Below are 23,532 nucleotides of genomic sequence, written 5' to 3'. Positions count from 1 at the left end.
GAGTCATCTGGTTTGAGGGTCCTTTCGGAGACGCTTTGGAAATTGTCAGTGGATTTTCCACTGAAGCCTGGGCACCCTCACTCCTATTTTTCCATTTCAAAATGATTAAAACCATGAAGCTAAGACCATTGCTTGGCAGTCTGTTAAATTCCACATCAGGTAATAAAAGCACTTGGACCATCTGTCACCAAGAAGGAGATCAAACGGAGCTGGAATATGAACACACAGGTGAAGTGCACTCCTGGGAGGATGCGGAAATGGCAGGAGGTCAGTGAAGAGAGACGGGGGGAAGGATGTGCTCGGAGCCTTCTAAGTCCCTGTCCTGTCCTTGGCAGCTTCTCAGTGTGATGAGAAAGATATGCCTCAGATACAGCAGAGTCTGTTAGGAAGAGATTTTGTTCTAACTCACTCATTGTAAAAAGTCAGATTTGCACTGCCATGGCGGAGAAAATACCCTCTCTCCAAATGGAAAGAAGAGGTATGACCAGACTGTACCAGAGAAGCATCCAGAAGCATTCAGAAGTGCCAGGCAGGAAGAGACTACTCAATACTTTCTTTCCTTTCCTTTTTGTTTTGGGTTCTGGGAAGGTTCTCTCTCTTTTTAAAATAAAAGTATAGTTGATATATGATATTATATAAATTATGGATGCACAATACAGTGATTCATGATTTTTAAAGGTTATACTTCATTGATAGTTATTATAAAATATTGGGGATATTCCCTGTGTTGTACAATATATCTTGGTAGCTTATTTCATACCTAGTAGCTTGTATCACTTACTTCCCTATTCCTATTGCCCCTTCCTTCCCCACTGGTACCCACGAGAGCTTGCTCTCTACCTGTGAATCTGCTTCTTTTTGTTATAGTCACTATGTTGTTGTATTTTTTAGATTCTACGTATAAATGACAGCAGACGGTATTTTTCTTTCTGTCTCAGTGCTTTCTTGATTCTACAGTGTACCTGATTCCTATTTCTCCTTCCAACCCTAGACAGAGGGCCCTCCATTTGAGTTTCTGCTCTCCCACCTCTTGGCTGTAGGACATTGGGTACATTAATTAATGTACCCAATTAGACTCTGTAATCCTTGGTTTTTCCATCTGCAAAATGACTATGTGAAGATTAAATGAGATGAAGCAAGAAGATATTTGAGGTTCCCTGGTGGCTGAGACAGTAAAGAATCCACCTGCAATGTAGGAGACCCAGGTTTGATTCCTGGTTTGGGAAGATCCCCTGCAGAAGGAAATGGCAACCCACTCCAGGATTCTTGCCTGGACAATTCCATGGACAGAGAAGCCTCTCAGGCTATAGTCCACGGAGTCACAGAGTCGGACATGACTCAGCAACTGACTATACGGAGCTATTCAACTAGTTCAGTAAGGTATTTAAGATGGTCTTTGTTTCACAGTAAACACTCCACAAATAGAAACTATAATTATGAAAGGAAAATGAATTTCTTTGTACATTATAAAAAATTTGTAATTCTGCACAGAATGAGAGTTTCTTATATTGAGGCAAACCCAAACTGTATGAAGAGTGAGGTATGTCTTTGTTTGCTAGATTCTCCTGCTTAATTAAACCTGAGGAAAGCCCAATTTGCCTGATTTCTATCCATAGTCTGGGAGAAAATGATGCAATAATGTGAGGGATCTGGTGTTTTCTGGCAACTTTGACCATGACGTCACTGCAGCCTTCCCTCTCTAACATCCATAATGACTGTGAATTGGGCAGCAGATTTGAGAGCTTTCTGAGAAGCAGAAAGTACTCTGTTTGCATCAGGAACAATCCTCACCACCATTTGACTAATTCTACACGTGATTATGGTGGTACACATGATTATATTATTAATATCAAGAGTGTCTGCTCTGCTGGGCACTTAACCCTGATATATTTCTCCCTCATGCCAAGAGAAGGCATCTGGCAGATGGGGGGAGGCTTGTACTGATTCTCATCTAACAAAGTTTCCAAAAGATTCCATCCCATCAATGCTTGTTAGAAGGATGAGCTTTGAACAGTCCACCTTCTATGACAGGCTTTCTCAGTTTTCTCCCTTTGAAACCTTTTGCATGTTTCATACAAATCAGAACCTTCCTGAATCTTCAGAGACAGTGTGTGTAGCAGTGGCTAGCCAGGCTCTGGAGCCAGTCTGCCGGCGTCTGCATACCAACCAGAAGCTTTCTGTGAGGATCCCTCATTTGTAATCCAGTTTTCATGAGGAGCAAGCAAGCTAAAGCACAAAGTGCCTGGAGCAATTCCTGGAGTATAGAGTCAGCATGCACTAAGCACTGTATCAGCAGGGTTAACAGAAGCAGGACCGTGCAATGGTCGAGGACAGCCAGCCTGCCTGCTTGGAATCCTGATTCTGCCACTCGTATCTGGCCCATCCTCCATCAGCACATAACTTTTTTGGGTCTCATTCTTCTGATTTATATGAAAAGAGTATGATAAAGGACACCTACCCTATAGGCTCATGAGGATGAAAACATTCCACGTGTGTGTCCATTCATTAATTCACTCATTCAGCATGCAGTATGTGGCCAATAAAATTAGCTCTTCTCTCTCAACATGCCAACTGTTTCCATCCACTTTTCATTCCCAGACTGATGACAGCTTATCCTTTTTTTTTTTTTAACATTTTTTTCTCTGGTATTGAGCTACATGGGCTGCTTATATATTTTGCAGATTAATTCTTTGTCAGTTGGTTTGTTTGCTATTATTTTCTCCCATGCTGAGGGTTGTCTTTTCACCTTTCTTATGGTTTCCTTCATTGTGTGAAAGCTTTTAACTTTAATTAGGTCCCATTTGGTTATTTTTGCTTTTATTTCCATTACTCTAGGACATGGGTCAGGGAGGATCTTGCTCTGATTTATGTCAGAGAGTGTTCTACCTATATTTTCATCTAAGAGTTTTAAGTTTCTGGCCTTACATTTAGGTCTTTAATCCATTTTGAGTTTGTTTTCATGTATGGTGTTAGGAAAAATATACAAGACGCTCATGCAGCTCAATACCAGAAAAATAAACAACCCAGTCAAAAAGTGGGCAGAAGACCTAAACAGACATTTTTCCAAAGAAGACATACAGATGGCTAATAAACATATGAAAAGATGTTCAACGTCACTCATTGGTGGTTGAGTCAGTAAGTCATGTGCAATCCCCTAAGTCTTGCAACCCCATTGACTGTAGCCTGTCAGGATCCTCTGTCCATGGGATTCTCCAGGCAAGAATACCGGACTGGGTTGCCATTTCCTTCTGCAAGGGATCTTCCTAACCCAGGAATCGAACCCAGGTCTCCTGCATTGCTGGCAGATTCTTTACCAACTGAGCTATAATGCAAATCAAAACTACAATAAGGTGTCATTTCGCACTGGTTAGAACGGCCATCATCAAAAAATCTACAAACAATAAATGCTGGAGAGGGTATGGAGAAAAGAGAACCTTCTTACACGGTTGGTGGGGATGCAAATTGATTCAGCCACTATGGAAAACAGTATGGAGATTCCTTAAAAAAAAACTAGGAATAAACTGCCATATGACCCAGAAATCCCACTACTAGGCATATACCTGGAGGAAACCATAACTGAAAAAGACACACTGTACCCTAATGTTCACTGCAGCACTATTTCCAATAGCTAGTACATGGAAGCAACCTAGACGCCCATTGACAGATGAGTGGATAAGGAAGGAAGTTACATTACATATATACAATGGAATATTACTCAACTATAAACTCCAGTACTTTGGCCACCTCATGCGAAGAGCTGACTCACTGGAAAAGACTCTGATGCTGGGAGGGATTGGGGGCAGGAGGAGAAGGGGACGACAGAGGATGAGATGGCTGGATGGCATCACTGAGTTGATGGACGTTGAGTCTGAGTGAACTCTGAGAGTTGGTGATGGATAGGGAGGCCTGGCATGCTGCGATTCATGGGTCACAAAGAGTCAGACACGACTAAGCACTGAGCAACTGAACTGAACTGAACTGATACAGAGAAATGCATTTGAGTCAGTTCTAATCAGGTGGATGAACCCAGAGCCTATTACACAGAGTGAAGGAAATCAGAAAGAGAAAGAAAAACATTGTATATTAACACACATGTAAGGAATCTAGAAAGATAGCACTGACATTCCTATCTGCAGGGCAGACAGGAGACACGGACATAAAGAACAGACTTTGGGATATAGTGGGGGAATGCGAGGGTGCGATGATTGGAGAGGACAGCATTGAAACATATATGTTATTATTTGTAAAACAGACAATCAGTGGAGGTTCGATGTAAGACTCAGGGAACCCAAAGCCAGCGCTCTGTGACAACCTAGAGGGCTGGGATGGGAAGGGAGGCGAGACAGGAGTTCAAGAGGGAGAGGACATATGTATAGCTATGGCCAACTCATGTTGATGTATGGCAAAAACCACCACAATATTGTTAAGTAATTATCCTCTAATTAAAAATTTTAAAATGTAACAAAAAGGAAGTGGAGAAAAATGAACAGTTTTTAAAATTGAAGAATAGTTGATTTACAATGTTCAGATGTACAGCAAAGTGATTCAGACATACATATATGTATCAGTCAGTTCAGTCACTCAATCATATCTGACTTTTTGCAACCCCATGGACTGCAGCACGCCAAGCTTTCCTGTCCATCACCAACTCCCAGAGCTTACTCAAACTCATGTCCATCAAGTTGGTGATGCCATCCAACCATCTCATCCTCTGCCGTCCCCTTCTCCTCCCGCCTTCAATCTTCCCCAGCATCAGGGTCTTTTCCAATGAGTTAGTTCTTTGCATCAGGTGGCCAAAGTGTTGGAGTTTCAGCTTCAGCATCAGTCCTTCCAGTGAATATTCAGGACTGATTTCCTTTAGGATGGACTGGTTGGATCTCCTTGCAGTCCAAGGGACTCTCAAGAGTCTTCTCCAACACCATAGTTCAAAAGCATCAATTCTTCAGCGCTCGGCTTTCTTTATGGTCCAACTCTTACAGCCATACATGACTACTGGAAAAACCACAACTTTGACTGGACAGACCTTTGTCAGCAAAGTATTGCCCCTGCTTTTTAATATGCTGTCTAGGTTTGTCATAACTTTTCTTCCAAGGAGCAAGCATCTTTTAATTTCATGGCTGCAGTCACCATCTATAGTGATTTTGGAGCCCCAAAAATAAAGTCTCTCAGTTTCCACTGTTTCCCCATCTATTTGCCATGAAGTGATGGGACCAGGTGCCATGATCTTAGTTTTCTGAAGCTGGGTTTTAAGCCAACTTTTTTTACTCTCCTCTTTCACTTCCATCAAGAGGCTTTTTAGTTCCTCTTCACTTTCTGCCATAAGGGTGGTATCATCTGCATATCTGAGGTTACTGGTATTTCTCCCGGCAATCTTGATTCCAGCTTGTGTTTCTTCCAGTCCAGCGTTTCTCATGATGTACTCTGCATAGAAGTTAAATAAGTAGGGTGCCAATATACAGCCTTGATGTACTCCTTTTCCTATTTGGAACCAGTCTGTTGTTCCATGTCCAGTTCTAACTGTTGCTTCCTGACCTGCATATAGGTTTCTCAAGAGGGAGGTGAGGTGGTCTGGTATTCCCATCTCTTTCAGAATTTTCCACAGTTTGTTGTGATTCACATAGTCAAAGGCTTTGGCATAGTCAATAAAGCAGAAATAGATGTTTTTCTGGAACTCTTTTGATTTTTCCATGATCCAGAGGATGTTGGCAACTTGATCTCTGGTTCCTCTGCCTTTTCTAAAACCAGCTTGAACATCTGGAAGTTCATGGTTCATGAACTGCTGAAGCCTGGCTTGGAGAATTTTGAGCATTACTTTAGCGTGTGAGATGAATGCAATTGTGGGGTAGTTTGAGCATTCTTTGGTGATGGCTTTCTTTGGGATTGGAATGAAAACTGACCTTTTCCAGTCCTGTGGCCATGGCTGAGTTTTTCCAAATTTGCTGGCATATTGAGTGCAGCACTTTCACAGCATCATCTTTCAGGATTTGAAATAGCTCAACTGGAATTCCATCACCTCATATATATAAACCTATTCTTTTTCTGATTCTTTTCCACTATCGGTGATTCATTTGTGACATTGTACAGGAGGCAGTGATCAAGACCATCCCCAAGAAAAAGAAATGTAAAAAGGTCAAGTGGTTGTCTGGGGAAGCCTTAGAAATAGCTGAGAAAAGAAGAAAAGTGAAAGGAGAAGGCAAAGTGAAGGCGAAAGTGAAAGGCAAAGGAGAAGAGGAAAGATATACCTGATGCAGAGTTCCAAAGAAAGAATAGCAAGGAGGGATAAGAAAGCCTTCCTCAGTGATCAATGAAAAGAAACAGAGGAAAGCAATAGAATGGGAAAGACTAGAGATCTCTTCAAGAAAATTAGAGATACCAAGGGAACATTTCATGCAAAGATGGGCAAAATAAAGGACAGAAATGGTATGGACTTAACAGAAGCAGAAGATATTAAGAAGAGGTGACAAGAATACACATAAGAACTATACAAAAAGATCTTCATGACCCAGATAACCATGATGGTGTGATCACTCACCAAGAGTCAGTCATCTTGGAAAGTGAAGTCAAGTGGGCCTTAGGAAGTATCACTACAAACAAAGCTAGTGGACATGATGGAATTCCAGTTGAGCTATTTCACATCCTGAAAGATGATGCTGTGAAAGTGTTGCACTCAATATGCCAGCAAATTTGGAAAACTCAGCAGTGGCCACAGGACTGGAAAAGGTCAGTTTTCATTCCAATTCCAAAGAATGCTCAAACTACCGCACAATTGCATTCATCTCACATGCTAGTAAAGTAATGCTCAAAATTCTCCAAGCCAGGCTTCAGCAGTATGTGAACTGTGAACTTCCAGATGTTCAAAGTGATTTAGAAGAGGCAGAGGAGCCAGAGATCAAACTGCCAACATCCGTTGGATCATCAAAAAAGCGAGAGAGTTCTGCAAAAAAATCTACTTCTGCTTTATTGACTATGCCAAAGCCTTTGACTAAGTGGATCACAACAAACTGTGGAAAATTCTTCAAGTGATGGGAATACCAGACCACCTGACCTGTCTCCTGAGAAATCTGTATGCAGGTCAACAAGCAACAGTTAGAACTGGACATGGAACAACTGGGAAAGGAATATGTCAAGGCTGTATACTGTCATCCTGCTTATTTAACTTATAAGAAGAGTACATCATGTGAAATGTTGGACTGGATGAAACACAAGCTGGAATCAAGATTTCCATGAGGAATACCAATAACTTCAGATATGCAGATGATACCACCCTTATGGCAGAAAGTGAAGAGGAACTAAAAAGCCTCTTGATGGAAGTGAAAGAGGAGAGTAAAAAAAGTTGGCTTAAAACCCAGCTTCAGAAAACTAAGATCATGGCACCTGGTCCCATCACTTCATGGCAAATAGATGGGGAAACAGTGGAAACTGAGAGACTTTATTTTTGGGGCTCCAAAATCACTATAGATGGTGACTGCAGCCATGAAATTAAAAGATGCTTGCTCCTTGGAAGAAAAGTTATGACAAACCTAGACAGCATATTAAAAAGCAGGGGCAATACTTTGCTGACAAAGGTCTGTCCAGTCAAAGTTGTGGTTTTTCCAGTAGTCATGTATGGCTGTAAGAGTTGGACCATAAAGAAAGCCGAGCGCTGAAGAATTGATGCTTTTGAACTATGGTGTTGGAGAAGACTCTTGAGAGTCCCTTGGACTGCAAGGAGATCCAACCAGTCCATCCTAAAGGAAATCAGTCCTGAATATTCACTGGAAGGACTGATGCTGAAGCTGAAACTCCAACACTTTGGCCACCTGATGCAAAGAACTAACTCATTGGAAAAGACCCTGATGCTGGGGAAGATTGAAGGCGGGAGGAGAAGGGGACGGCAGAGGATGAGATGGTTGGATGGCATCACCAACTTGAGTGGTGATGGACAGGGAAGCCTGCTGTGTTGCAGTCCATGGGGTCACAAAGAGTTGGACACTACTGAGGGACTGAACTGAACTGAAGTGAGTACAGTACTTCCCTGGTGGCTCAGTGGTAAAGAATCCACCTGCCAATGCAGGAGACACAGGTTTGATCTCTCTGTTAGGAGGATTCCACATGCCACTGAGCAGGTAAGCCTGTGAGCCACAATTACTGAGCTTGTGTTCTACAGCTCAGGAGCCACAACTACTGAGCCCACACGCTGCAACTACTGAAGCTCACGTGACTTAGAGACAGTGCGCTGCAACAAGAGAAGCCACCACGATGAGAAGCTGAAGCACTACAACCAGAGAACAGCCCCCATTCACTGCTACTAGAGGAGAGGCCACGCAGCCACGAAGACCCAGAACAGCCACAAAAACAGAAAGATGCTGAATACAGTTCCCTGTGCTGTACAGCAGGCCCTTGTTTCTCTCTCTCGTATACAGTAGGGTGTATCTCCCTGGTCCTTTTTGCACATCAGCATCTCCTACTTCCAGTCCTGCCTATGTAACTTAGACTTGCCTAGCTGCCCTCCTATCTCTTGGAATTACAAGAGTTCATTCATTGTGTGGTTTAGGGTAACTGGAGTGGGGTGGGAACTTGCATTTGAACCCCCAGGGCAGTTCATTCAAGGCAGCCCTACAAACCAGGAAGGGACCCCTGCCACTTCCTGGAGTTGGAGGACGGGGACAGCTCATGTAAGTTCTCATCTCCTTATATATGAAAAGAGGATAAACCGGCCTCCCATGAGGCTGTTTGGAGATGTGAATGTGTTGGCTCACTTCCTGATGTCCTTCAAGTCTCTACCCAGATGTCATGTTCTCAGGAAGGCTTCCCTGACCACCTCCTCAGAGCCAACCCCCGGCCTGCTGCCTGCCTCTCCATCCTCCTGCCCCGCTTGGTGCTGCTTTTGTTTTTGGCGACGTTCCCTTCAAAGCTGCTTCTTCTCACATCTTCCTATGCTCTCTGGAGCTGTCTGTCTTCTCTGGGCCACCAGGCTGCCTTGCCTGTCGGTTTATCCACAGAAAACTCTGTCCCTTCTGAACAATGTGAATGTTAGCGGAAACTAATGCCATAACCGCCAAGGGACACACCGAGAGAACGCGAAGGTAAAAAAACTATAGGGGACAAATGGAGAGAGCAGCATGGAAACATATACACACACTACCATATGTAAAACAGATCGCCAGTGGGAATTTGCTGTATGCCTCAGGAACTTAAACTGGAGTTCTGTGACAACCTAGAGGGGGAGGGGGAGGGGACATATGCATACCAATGGCTGATTCATGTTGGTGTATGGCATAAACCAACACAATGCTGTAAATCAATTATCCTTCAATTAAAAATACATTTTTTAAAAAAGCTATAGGAAAAGCCTAGGTTGACACAGTAAAGGAAAAGCTAACATTTGCAGACTTTCTCAGTGGAAGGGATTCTGGATCCAACTATGCACTAACAGTGCAACATATTCTTTATTCTTTTAAATTTGTCTTTAATCGGAGGACTATTGCTTTACAATTTGTGTTGGCCTCTGTCATACAACAACATGAATCCATAACAAGCATACATATATCCCCTCCCTCATGAACCTCTCTTTCCCACTCCTCACCCTATCCCACCCCTCTAGGTTGTTAAAGAGTACGGCACTGAGCTTCCTGTGTGTGTGTGCTGTGTTGCTGGGTCGCTTCAACCATGTCTGACTCTATGCGACCCCATGGACTGTAGTCTGCCAGGCTCCTCTGTCCATGTGGTTCCCCAGGCAAGAATACTGGAGTGGGCTGCTGTGCCCTGCTGCAGGGGATCTTCCCAACCAAGGGATCAAACCCACATCTCTAATGTCTCCTTCATTGGCAGGCGGGTTCTTCCCTGAAACATAGTCTTTGTCCACTGGATCTGTACAAGGTGGATCCCGGCAGAGCATAATTTAGCTCTCCTAGCCTGGGAAAAGCACGATGGCTGATTTCTCTCCCTAAGTTCACAGCCTCTAATCTCAAACTGCCAAACAGACGACCAGTGATGCCCTCCCTTTCAGCAGCATGTAGGCTGCCAAATCCTCAAGGGATGAAGGGCACACAGGACTCTCAACTGCATCCCCAAGATCACGTTTTGAGAATATGACTGAACTCAGCAGGCTCACCTCCTGGGTATTGGCTGCTCTGGGATCATGCATAGCTCTGGAGGGACTGGAATTGAGAGAAGACGGTAAGAGGAAGGTTTCTGATGCTCACTCCAGCATCAGACAAAGGCTACTGAGCAACTTGCACCCAGATGCTACAGGAATGCGCCTTAGGGCCACTCACAGGGGTCTGATGACAAACTCCTCTTTAATAATTTATCATTTGGAGTTGTAAGACACTGGAGTCAAGGCAACCAACGTAAAAATCAACCACTCATAATCTTTCTGGGAAAGCAGAGGTGTATTTGCCCAGCAATTCCCAAGAACAGTCCCCCGTGGATAGTTTTCTGACCAGCTTAGAAAAGAACTGATTGAAAAATAGCACATGCATTGTAAAGTTTCCTATCACAGTGCCTTCAAAATTCTTTGGAAAGGAAAAAGATGTTCACCTATTTTTTTAAACTTGTATGTTTCTAAAGAAGACCCTTGAAAACCAGAAAAAAGTATTACCTTCTTTAAAAAAAAAAAAAGTCAAATAAAATGGCACAGCAGAAGTTCACATAAAATGCCTGACAATGTTTCTTTTCAACAGAACTCAGGCTGAGTGAAAGACATTCTTGGATTCTGAACGTTGGCTGGTTACCTAGGTTGCAAAGGATACCAAAAGAGACTCACACCAGGATTTCTTCGTTAGAATGCCAGTCAACGAAAAGTTCATAATCCTTTCAGATTTTAAATTCTGTGTCTGTGCAGAGGAAAACCATTTAGCAGTTTGGACAATTGGAAAAGAAGATTACACCAGACTTTGTCTATAAAGATGTGGGTTATACTCTTTAAAGGCAGAGGGAAATGGCTTTTCAGACTGTAGCGCTGTTATTCTGTCTTTAAAACTGTGGTTATATGGAGACTGCCGGTTGCTTAATTGGAACGGGAACTGATACACAGAAAGGCATACCAACTGAATCTAGAGTAGTAAGCCTGATAGTCATAATCAACATCTGATTACTTAAAATTGACCAGATTGGAAATCTATTAAGATTTCTTAATTATTAATATGTGCTCACAGTTATTACCTTATTTTAAAGAAACACTGAAAAGCTTAATGATTTAATATAACAATTTCAAAAGTTTTTCCATCAGATTGGACTGGACTATATGATCTTTACAGAATGATCATTACTTAGTTAATGAACTCAGCATGCTGAACCTTTTCCAGCCACCTGAAACTCCCAAGTACTGTGTGAATTTTTGGCCAATTAATTATCAATTACAACATCATAAAACATTAGCACAAAAATAGGAATAATGAAATTTAATTATACATTATTCTTCAGAGTTGCTGCAAATACTATATAAGACTGATTCTGATTAATAATTCATTCAGCAATAAAGTATCAAGAAAGATACTTATGCAGTGCCACAATCCTCACACTGATTTCTATAATTACAGATTACAACAGTGGCAATTTAAAAGGTTAGAGAGCTGTGGTAATTTGCTATGTCATCCTCAGCTATATTAATGTCTCTGCGCACCAAAGATAATTGAAAATGTAATAATGGGCCAAATCAGATGGCTTGCCCATGGTCTCGTCACCAAAAACATCTCCAACCTGAGTATATTAGTAAAGTCAAGTCCTTGATAATTAGCCTCTTTCATTATTAAGTAGTCCCACTACTCATTTGGTTTACAGTGAAGGGAAGGGAGAAAATATGTAGATATATGGGCCAGAATATGCAAAAACAGAAACAGAAGCTTTGGGAAAGACGCAACGCGGAGACAACTACAATCGGTATGTAATTTACATCTGGCATGACTATGTCTGTGTAATTACTCCTCAGGTAGTTAGACCTGCCAAAGAACCCACATGATGAAAGCTGAGTCTCTGTCTTCGGTAATATAGTTGAGTAAGTAGCACAGGAAGAGATTCAAAGTTCATCAAATTATCCTCTCTGGGTTGTTTCTGTATTGTGACACACCAAATCGGTCTTTCCTTGGCGTTCTATCATATCCTGAGAATGGAAATAGACACATCCCAATAGGGATATTTACTCTGTTTTGCTTTCAGTCCTTGGGGAAAATACCTGGCTAGTAATTGATAGTCTCTTTACATAATCAGTATTTAAATGAAATTTTCACCTAGGGAGAAGCCCAAGTGAAGCAAAACATACAGATCTACACACAGAAAAATCGCTTTCTTCTCTGCTTTCACTGATATTTTTGGAAGAGATGTAAGGCATCATGGCTTTCTTCTCTTGAATGTCTTAAATATTCGACTAACTTCAAATCTGGCTAATATGGAGGAGCAGATGGAATATTCACTGGGACTAAAATCCTTAGCATTATTTAAAATGAGCTCCTAGCAGAGTGTGTGTCTTGTTGGGAGAGAGAGTTATTCCTTCTAGAGTAAGCCAGGGTCTGGATTCAAGATTTCATTACAGCTGATTGCCCAAAAGATAGTACAGGAAGACACAGTTAAAAAAAAAACTAAGCAAAGTTTCATTCCAGTACTAGAAGGGATTTGTAGATCACTTGATTGAATTCTCTCCTTTTACAATAGTGGAAATCTAGGCTCAAAGTAATCTACTCCAGATCATAGAACTATTCAGCAATAGACACAGGAGAACCTAAATATTTCTGACTCCTAGGTTTCTACTATTAAGAAATTGTATTGGAAAAAATTAAGGAGAAAGGGGGTCATGGGGAAGAATATGGAGAGAATGTTTTGCTCCCAAATTAGGCCCTTTTCTTGATATTTAATTTCCACAGGGCTGATAAGTATAAAATTAGGGGTGGGTAGAAGAAGAGTGTAAAAGTTTAAAGAATTTTACATTGAACACCCATATACCCATATCTAGATGCTGCAGTAAGCATTTTATTATGCTTATTACATTATAATAAGCATCTATATCCACTCCTCTATCCACCTGTCAATCCATATGAGTGCATATCAAAGTATAAATTGCCAACATTGGTGCACTTTCCCCTAAATACTTTAACAAACATATCACTTGCTAGAGTTCAAAATTTGTTTATAGTTTTTCTCTTCTGAGGTATAATTTACATTCAATGAAATGTACAAATCATTTCATACTCACTGAGTTTTGATAAATGTAAATAACTGTGTAATCTGAACCTTATCAAGCTACAGAATATAATCATCACACCAGAAAGATTCCCCATCCCCGTTAATCCCCCCACACCTGCCTAAGGCAACAACTATTCTAATGTTTTTCTAGCATAGACAAATTTTATCTGTCCTCGAATGGTTGAATTTTGAATGATTAAAAGCCTCCTTCAACAGTTAAGCGGCTTAATGTTGTTCTGTTTTCCTCCCTTTGACTAACCAACACTCTTTGAACACACACTAGAAACCAGTGACAACCAAATAATCATTTCATTAAACTAGGAAAATAACTTCAATGGTGGTGAGCACTGCAGGATTAATTATATCTCAAGGGTGATCTGGATGTACAACCAAAAGGGAAGCCACACACCACACTCTGGGTTTGTTACTCATTTGGAAACTGGTTGACTCTTCGATAGAAAAATAAAACGTGTACCCATAGAAAAATGAGGGCTCTGTAGGATCCTTGGAGTAAATATGAAAAATGAGGAGGCCTTTAAAAAATGCCCAACTCCAAATCGGCATTATTGCTCAGTGATAAAGATGGATGGTCACTGTGTGCCAAGCTGTAATCTATTAGGGTTCAGCCCTTAGTTCTACAGAATGTACAACCAAGAAGGGGTTACCAAAGGACCCCCCAAAACTCCTTGTTTATTTTCTTTTCACCTGTCAGTGGGTAGTGAGTGGACTAGGCCTTTTTTTTTTTTTTTTTTCCCCTCCAGCAGCTGAATGATTCCCAAGGAGAGATACCCTTAGCAGGCAAAGAACTGGGTTACTTCTTTACCAAAGAGCTCAACAATGGTACACTTCACAAATCAGTCACTGAAATGGTATTATAACAGACTTCTAAAGAAAGTCCAATATTCTTAAACAATTCTCCATTAACCCTTGTTATGAATTGTGCTCAACAACAAAAAGTTGATACCCTAACCTCCAATACCTCAGAATGGGACTTTATTTGGAAATAGGATCACTGCAGATGTAAATGTTTAAGATGAAGTCACACTGCGGTGGTGTTTCCCCAGTACTTCAGTGGTAATAGTCCACCTGTAACGTAGGAGATGCAGAGACACGATTTTGGTCCCTGGATCAGGAAGATTCCCTGGAGGAGGAAATGGCAACCCACTCCAGCAATCTTGCCTGGAAAATCCCATGGACAGAGGAGCCTGGTGGGCTACAGTCCATGGGGTCACAAAAGAGTCAGACATGACTGAGAGACTAGACACCACCACCACCACACTGGGGTATGGTGGTGTTTTTATAAAAGGAACTCTGTGGAAAGGCAGAAGAGAACAGCATGTGGGATGGAGGCAGAGATTACAGTGATGCTTCTACCAGCCAAGGAATGTCAAGGATTGCTGGGCACCCACAAGAAGCTAGGAGGAGGCAAAGACAGATATTCCTCTACAAGTTTCAGAGGGGATGTGTCCCTGCAGACACCTTGATTTTGAACTTCTAGCAACTACTTCTGTAGTTTTAAGAATATCGGTTTGTGCTATTTTGTTACTGCAGGCTTATGAAACTAATCCTACAGATTTTTTTTTTCCTTTTTGGTAATTAAAAAAAAATGAAGCATAGTCCACATGCAGAAAAATGTATCAACCATAAGAGTACACTACAGTGAATTTTTTCAAGTTACTCATGTAAACACCACCCAGATCAAGAATGCCAGCAGCACCCAGAAGTCTCCTTCCTGCCCTGTCCCATTCATTATCTCCACACCAAGACATCTATTGTTGTTTGATCACTAAATTGTGTTCGACTCTTTAGCAACCCAATGAACTGCAGCCTGCCAGGCTTCTCTGTCCATGGGATTTCCCAGGCAGGAATACTGGAGTGGGTTGCCATGACCTTTTGGGATCTTCCCCACCCAGGGGTGACAGCCATTCTAACTTCTTGCACCATAGATTTATTTTGTCTCCTTTTTAGCTTTAAATATATGGGAAAATATACTACTTTTTTTCTGGTGGCAGGGAGGTGGGGGTGGGGGATGTGTATGTCTGGCTTCCTTTGCATCTTATATTTGAAGGATTCATCCATGCTGTTTGTAACACTGGTTTCTCCTGATGAGGATTTCAAAAATAGTATTGACATTTTTTGGTTTGTTTTGGCTGGTTCAAATTTCAAAAGGTACAAATGGTACATAGCGCAAATTTCCTCAATCGATCCATCCCAACCACACAGTTCCATTTCTTACAGGCAACTCATGCTAATTGTATATCCTTCTAGAAGAATCTTATGCTTATTTAAGCAAATATATATATACATTTATAGATAACTCCTTCTCCTTTTTTACACAAAACCTAACATACCACTATTCGGTACCTTGCTCTTTTACTCAAATATATATTTTGAGCTTCACCCTATACCAACATATGAAAATTTCCTCATCCTTGCTTTTTGGTTACAACCAAAATCCAACTATGAGAATACAGTATAATGTATATAACCAATTCTCTATTCATAGTCATTTGACTTGTTGTTATTATAAACAAGGTTGCAATGTATAACCTTGTAATTTTGCACATCCATATATTTTTCCCTAAGGCTGATGGGAAAATAAGCATTAAAATTATATAACCTTTTGCAGTTGTGATATTGCCAAATTGTTCTCCATTTATATTGTACCAATTTAAGTTCCTACCAGCAATGTGCAAGAGTACCTCTTTATCCAGTCTTGCTAATAGATAGTGTTATCAAACTGCGAGGAAAAAAATCTGTCTCTTTGGTAGGTAAATAACATCTCATGGTAGCTTTAAAATTTTTAAATTTATTCATCTTAAATATTAAAAATATTTTAAAGTTTAAAAATATATTCATTTTAGTATATTTAATACATTTATGAACAGCTACTTATATGTCCTCAGAAGTAAATTCTCTGTTAAACTTATTTTTTTCAATTGCATTGATGGTCTTTTTTCTTAGTGTCTTGTAGAGGCTCTTTATATAAGAGAAATCTGCCTTTTCTCTTACAATGACTTGCAAAATATTCTTCCTAGTTTGTCACTTGCTTTTGTATGCAGTGGTGCTTGCCCTTCAAAAAATTTTCATTGTAATATAATTGGATTAATTTTATGGCTTTCTTTTTAAGGCTTTTAGCACGTATATGATAAATAAAAAAGCTTTTCCCAACTGTGGATATAAGCAATTACCCCCTAAATTCTCATAGTATTTGTAGGGTTTTAAAATTAAATCTAATTTTATTTTTGGCTCTGCTGGGTGTTCACTGCTGTGCAGGGCTTTTTCTAGCTGTGGTGAGGGGCGCTACTCTCTAGCTGCAGTGCACAGGCTTCTCACTGTGGTGGCCTCTCTTGTTTTGGAGCATGGGCTCTAGGGCACCTGGGCGTCAGTAGTTGAGATTCCCAGGCTCGAGAGCATAGGCTCAATAGTTGTGGCTCACAGGCTTAGTTGCTCTGTAGCAAGTGGGATCCTCCGGACCAGGGCTCAAACCTGTGTCTCCTGCATTGGCAGGGGGGTTCTTTACCACGGAGCCACCAGCAAAGCCCAGTTTTTTTTTTTTAATGTATGTCTTCAATTCAATTAGAATTAACCTTGGTATAAAATACTGGGGCTTCCCTGATAGCTCAGTTGGTAAAGAATCTGCCTGCAATGCAGGAGACCCTGGTTCGATTCCTGGGTTGAAAAGATCCCCTGAAGAAGGGACAGGCTACCCACTCCAGTATTTTTCTTGGGCTTTCCTTGTGGCTCAGCAGGCAAGGAATCCGCCTGCAATGTTGGAGACCTGGGTTTGATTCCTGGGTTGGGGAGATCCCCTGGAGAAAGGAAAGGCTACCCACTCTAGTATTCTGACCTAGAGAATTCCTGGACGATACCTGTAGGGTTGCAAAGAATTGGACACGACTGAGCGACTGTCACTTTCATAAAACACTAGCTATCAACAAACTTCATTTTTTTAAACTTATTATTTTCTATTGGGGTATAGTTGATTAGAGATTGCCAGATGGCGCAGTGGTAAAGAATCCGCCTGCAATGCAGGAGATGCAAGAGACTTGGGTTCGATCCCTGGCTCAGGAAGATCCCCTGGACGAGGAAATGGCAACTCACACCAGTATTCTTGCCTGGAAAATTCCATGGACAGAGGAGCCTGGCAGGCTATAGTCCATGGGGCTTCAAAGAGTAGGATACCACTGAGAGCGCACAAGGGAGCAAAGCAATAGACAATCAACAAACAATGTTACAACTGTTTCCAGTGAATGGTGAAGAGACTCAGCCACAGGTACACATGTATCCATTCTCCAAACTCCGGCCCCCCCATTCAGGCTGCCAGGTAACATTGAGCAGAGTTCCATGTGCTATCCAGTAGGTCTTTGTTGGTTATCAGTTTTAAACATAGCAGTGTGTACCTGTCCATCACATACTCCCCAACTATCCCTTCCCCCCATCCTCCCCCACTCCACCCCTGGCAACCATAAGCTTGTTCTCGAAATCTGTGAGTCTGTTTCTGTTTTCAACAAACTTCATTTTTTCCAGACAGCTATTATTGTCATTGTAGCACCATTTATTGAACAGTCCAGTTTAACTGCACTGATCTGGGACACCTTTTTAAATGTAACCTAAATTTTCAAATGTATTTGAGATTATTCCTGGACTCCATACTTCACCATGGACCTATCTAATTAACGACCTAACTGAAATGCATAAATATATTTGTAATATATTTTAATATCTAAAAAGTATTTTCTTATTTTTTAAAAATTCTAGACTATTCCTAATTAAAAACATTTTTTTCCATATGAACTTCAGCATCAGCTTGTGTGGTTATAAACAATTCTATTGTTATTTTTATTAGGATTGTGTTAAATCTCTGATGTTGAGATTTTCCTTATAAGAACATGAATTGCCTTTTCACTTATTTACATCTTTTTCCCCTCTGCATCTCAGGGGAATGAAAAAATTTCATTTATTTATAAGAATAAAGATTTATATCTTACAGATTTTTTGTGAAACTCAATACCTGTGTTTATATGCATAATGTATTTCTGTGTATATTTACATTACTTTTGGATTTTTCTTTTTTTTGCTGTTTTAAGAAAGATCTTTTTTCACCATTATATCATCTAGGTAGCTGTTGATCTTGTACATGAAGAATGTTCATTTTTCACATAATAAATTGATACTCAGCAACCTTTACTGAGTTCTGTTATTGTTAACAACAATTTCTCAGCTGATTCATAGAAATAAGCACCCAATCCAAGTATACAATCATATCACCTGCAAATTACAAACATAGTTTGACTTCTCCCTTCTGAGTTTTTATGCTTTTAATTTCTTTCTCTAGTACTGCATGAGTTTGAGCAAGCTGTGGGAGTTGGTGATGGACTGGAAAGCCTGGCGTGCTGCAGTCCATGGGATTGCAGAGTCGGACACAACTGAGCGACTGAACTGAACTGAGTACTGCATGGGCTATATAGTACATTTAAAATAATGTATAATGTTAAGCACCTTTGTGTTCATTCTTTCTGACATAACATGGATTCTAGTACTTCCCTCTCAATCATGATGCTCTATTTTAGGTGTAATACCTATACTTGATCATGTTAAGGAGATACCATCATTTCTTATTTTATAAAGTGCCTTTTAAATGAAAAATGGATTTTGAATTTCATCAATATCTTTGCAGCATCTATGAAGATGATCCAATGAGCTTTCATAAAGATCTATTCATATGATTAATTGGAGACTGGGACTGAAATAAATTATTGCCTGCTGAAAGCTCATGGTACAAACTCCCCTCATACAACTCTCCCATCAGTTGAATCAGTTGGTCATATTCAAGATCTTGGTCCTATCACAGCTCCATGCTGTTGTATGTTAAGTTTCCATACATCACCTGCCCTTCCCACTCTTTTCTGCCAAACACCTGCTCATCCTTCAAGAATAATCTCAGATGTCAGTTCCTCCGGTTACTTCCCGACTCCTGCGGGCACAGCTGAGGGATTCTTGCACCAGCTTCCGCAGCTCCCTAGTCATATCACTATCACAGAATTACTTCTGTGTCTGTCTGCCACCCAGGGCAAGTCCCTCAAGGGCAGAAACCATGCTTTGTTTCTTTTTCCTTTCCTGCAGCATAACATCTGAAGCAGAGTTGGCTACTCAATACGTGTTTTCACTCACTCAATCAATACTGAATGTACACCCCCCATGTGTATAGTACATGATGTCATGTGTTGTCCTAAGTGCCTGAGGACACAGCCGTGAAGCCGGCAAAGCTGTGCTATCAAGGAACTGACATTCTACTAGGGTAGATGGCAATATATCAATAAAAACACATGAATAAATTCCTGATCAAATGCACTACAGAGAAAAAAAATAAGGCAGGGCAAGAGAACTGGAGGCTGAGAACGGAGGTTCTGCTTTAGACAGTGTGGTCACAGAGTGTCTCATTGAAGCAGATTCCAAATGAAGTGAGAGGATAAACGATCCAGGTATCTGAGAGAAGAGCCTGCCTGGCAGAGTTAACAGCTACCCAGAGCCTGGAAGGTGTGCCCAGAAGGCTGCCAAGGCAGTCACAGCAGTGAAAGGCATGCTTTTGGGGTAGGAGTCTGGATTTTATTCTAAGTGCTATGGGAAGCCAAAGCAGGCAAGTGACAGAATCTGATCTCTTTTTCCTTTTTTTCTTTTTGGCCACACCATTAGGCATGCAGGACCTTAGTTCCCAACCAGGAATCGAACCCATGCCCCCAACAGTGGAAGCTCAGAGTCCCAACTTCTGCACCGCCAGGGAAGTCTTGATTTCTATTTTTAAAAGATGAGTTTGGCTTCTCTGTGGAAAGTGGATTGTTGTGGGGTCAGCCTGGAAGCATGTCAGGGGGACTTGCAGCAGCCAAGGTGAGCAAGAATGATGGATTAGACTAGGGAGGGAACGGGGGAAGCAGTGACAAGTGGTTGGACCTGGCATATATTTGGAAGGTAGAGCTGATGGGACTTGCTAGTGGATTGATGTGGGATGTGAGAGGAGTTAAGGATGCTTTCAAGGATTTCGGCTTACATGACCAAATGAATGGAGGTGTCATGTACTGAAATGGGAAACCTCAGGGGAGGATCAGTGTCGGGGTGGGGGTTGAGGAGGGAACAAAGGGTTGGTTTTGGAAATGCTAAGCATGAGGATAGCACTGTTTGACAGCCCTACAGAGATATTATATAAGCAGCTGAACACATAGCTTGAGATTCAGGGCAAAGTTATTCTAGAGATATAAATTTGAGAGGCATTAGGGTGGAGATAGTATTTAAAAGCTACAGTACTGGATGAGATCATCCAGGGAGTAAACTCGTGTGGGCTGAATGAATGAATAAGCAAGTTTGTGTGCAGCAACATGTTAACAGGGTCATATAACCCGACCCTACAGAAACTGGACAAAGAAAGAATACACAGAGAGATGAGAGTACACAGGTGAAATTTTCTCCCTGTCTAGGTGACCAATTCAGATTTTTTCATTGCACTCTCAAGGAAATACAGCCTGTAGCCCAAGTTATTTGGGAACAAAGTGTATCACAGAGCTCTCTGGAATAAGTTTCCATTCCTCAGTAGGTGGATACTGTGTGTCAACCCTCTTCAAGCTGCTTGGGAACTCAGCACCCTGTCATAGCATGAAGTACAGGATGGAATCAATAGGAGTGAGTAGTTCCAGAAAGAAAAGATATTAACAGGTATACACAATGTATTTCCAATTAGAAAGGGGAGAAAAGATAACAAATCCAACATCTATAGACATCTTTCCTGGAGAAGGAAATGGCAACCCACTCCAGGATTCTCGCCTGGAGAATCCCATGGACAGAGCAGTCTGGTAGGCTATAGTCCACGGGGTCACAAAGAGTCGGACACGACTGAGTGACTTCACTTCATAGACATCTTTCATGTGCAACATGTCTCTACTGAAAAAACAGGCAAAAACAATTTTTTGCAATGAAGATAAAATAATATTTGCCATAAACCCAGGACAAGTTTTGCAGAATTTGAGATAGTATGCTGTATTTCTCAGAAATCAAAAGCAGGTCAGTGGATCCACCAAATTCTTTTGGTTACTTCAAATATATTACTCTAAACCAATAGCTTCTCAGCTCATAGGAATATAATCACATTTAAAAATATGAAAACAGATGGCATTACAAGAGATATTCACTGTGAACATTTCTAAGGAGCAAAGTAGAAAAAGCACCAGACTTTTCTGGTTGGCCCTTTGAGTGATATTAACAGAGAAGGTACAGTGGAGGAGGCTGCTGCAGAGTAGAGTCCACAGGTTTTTTTGAATACTTTCTCCACTGACCTAGAAAGATATCCCTGTGAAAAAGATCAACTGTGTACATATTCAGAAATGGAGTGATTAAAAATATTAGAATCTTTCCAATTAGGACTACAGGTGAGTTTAGGCATGATTAATAATGGCAGTCAAGGGAATTTGGGTATCAGGTGACAATGCCTTTTAATATTAACTTGAAAATATGACCCTGATAATTAGCATCTCCAAGCAAAGATGGTCTGTGCTATCACCTATATACTGCCTGCCTGGGGGCAGCCCTACATTAAAGACACTAAATTTTTTTTTTTTACATTTTACAAATTGAAGTATAGTTGATTTACAACATTGTGTCAGTTTCAGGTGCGTGTGTGTGTGTGTGTGTGTGTGTGTGTGTGTATGGTTTCCCCAGCGGCTCAGCAGGTAAAGAAGTCGCCTGCAATGAAGGAAACACAGGAGACCCAGGTTCAATCCCTGGGTTAGGAAGATCCCCTGGAGAAGGGCATGGCAAGCCGCTACAGTATTGTTGCCTGGAGAATCTCCATCAACAGAGGAGCCTGGCGGGCTACAGTCCGTGGGTTCACAGAGAGTTGGACACGATTGAGCTTGTATATATATATATCTTCCTGTGCTATATAGCAGGTCCTTGTTGTTTATCTGTTTTATATGTAGTGTGTATCTGTTAATCCCATGCTCATAGTTTATCCCTCCTCTCCTCTCTTTCCACTGTGGAAACCACAGGTTTGTTTTCTATGTCTGTGAGTTTGTTTCTGTTTTGTAAGTAGATTCAACTGTATTATTATTATTTTTTCTTTTTAGATTCCACATATAAGTGATACCATGTAATATTTGTCTTTCTCTGTTCGACTTACTTCATTTAGTATAATATTCTCTAGGTCCTTCTAGCAGCCCTACATTTTTATGGCTTGGTGCTTCTACTTCAGAAGATAGAGACTCTTCAAATCCTGGCAGAATCTTAACACATATTGAAGACCAAAAATAAAAACAAAAAATGTTAATAAAACCTCTATAATGAATCAAATAAAGTCCCAAGATAAGTAGATACTATGGAAATCAGAAATTTATATGAAACACATTAGAGTAGGGACTCTCCACAGCAAGCATGCCCTGGAGTGGGAGACACATGTCTGAAAGAGGCTTCCTGAGCTATGTTAATCTTCTGTCACAAACTACAGACACTGAGTTGCTGGTGGGGATGTACACAAGACGAGTGAGTCATCCCTCAAGGGAATTTGGGTTAAAAAACTCAAGAAGACAACGTATCAGAAGATCCCTTTGAACACTTTGCAAATATTTCACCTGTTGTGTTTCAGGGATGATTAGCAGAGACTGGTTTTTACACCATAATTATAAGAACGAAGGGGAGGGTAACCTCAAGATCGAGCAAGTCATTAGCAGAGGCCAAGCCTAGGCCTTGACAAACTGGTCTTGTTGTTTGTACGAATCATTATCCTTTGGGTGCTTTGAGGAAGTTACTAGGGCTGGGGTAGTGGGAAGGGCCTGCGGTGTAGTCAGACAGGTGCCTCTCCCACGGCTGGTGAGAATCCAGAGTCAGCCTGAACTGTATTGGCACAAGCATGGTCCACCCAAGGAAAGACTGAGGCTAGCAGAGGCTCTTCCGGACAGGCCCCCCTTCCCTCCCTCTGTCTCCTGGATATCAGTGCTCTTCTGTGGTCAGAATCCCTTCCTTGGCACTCCATTTTCACAAATCACTTCTTCCTTCCCTTCTATTCTTCTCATCCTCCAGTTTCCTTGGTAAAGCTGAGCACCTTTGTGTGCTCAGAACTTCAATTGGTTTTCAGAAAATTGGGACTGACTTATAATCTCTTCTGATGGTCCTAGGAGTTTAGTCATATTCTGACAGTGAATTGATTTCATAGATAATTATGGATTTTCAGATGAGTGGAAGAAAAAGGCCCTGCCAGTCCCTACTGTAGCCACACCACTAGTCCCTGCAGGCGAAATGGTCCTGAATTCTCACAAGCAGCCTTTAAAATAAAAAGAACTCAGGTAGAACATTGGTGCTCTACTTTATTTTTTAAAAGTTATAACTCTCAGT

General features: G+C 41.1%; 1 protein-coding gene across 2 annotated transcripts in view; it reads right to left on the bottom strand.

The window, feature by feature from the left end:
* BACH2 (BTB domain and CNC homolog 2) overlaps positions 1-23,532 on the bottom strand; it is a 389,481-nt gene that overhangs the window by 107,240 nt on the left and 258,709 nt on the right. The gene's annotated exons all lie outside the window — the stretch shown is intronic.

The sequence above is a fragment of the Capra hircus genome, chromosome 9, assembly GCF_001704415.2.
Source record: "Capra hircus breed San Clemente chromosome 9, ASM170441v1, whole genome shotgun sequence".
NCBI lineage: Eukaryota > Metazoa > Chordata > Mammalia > Artiodactyla > Bovidae > Capra > Capra hircus.
The sequence above is the reverse complement of the archived record's forward strand: the minus strand, read 5'-3'. Positions and strand labels throughout refer to the sequence as shown.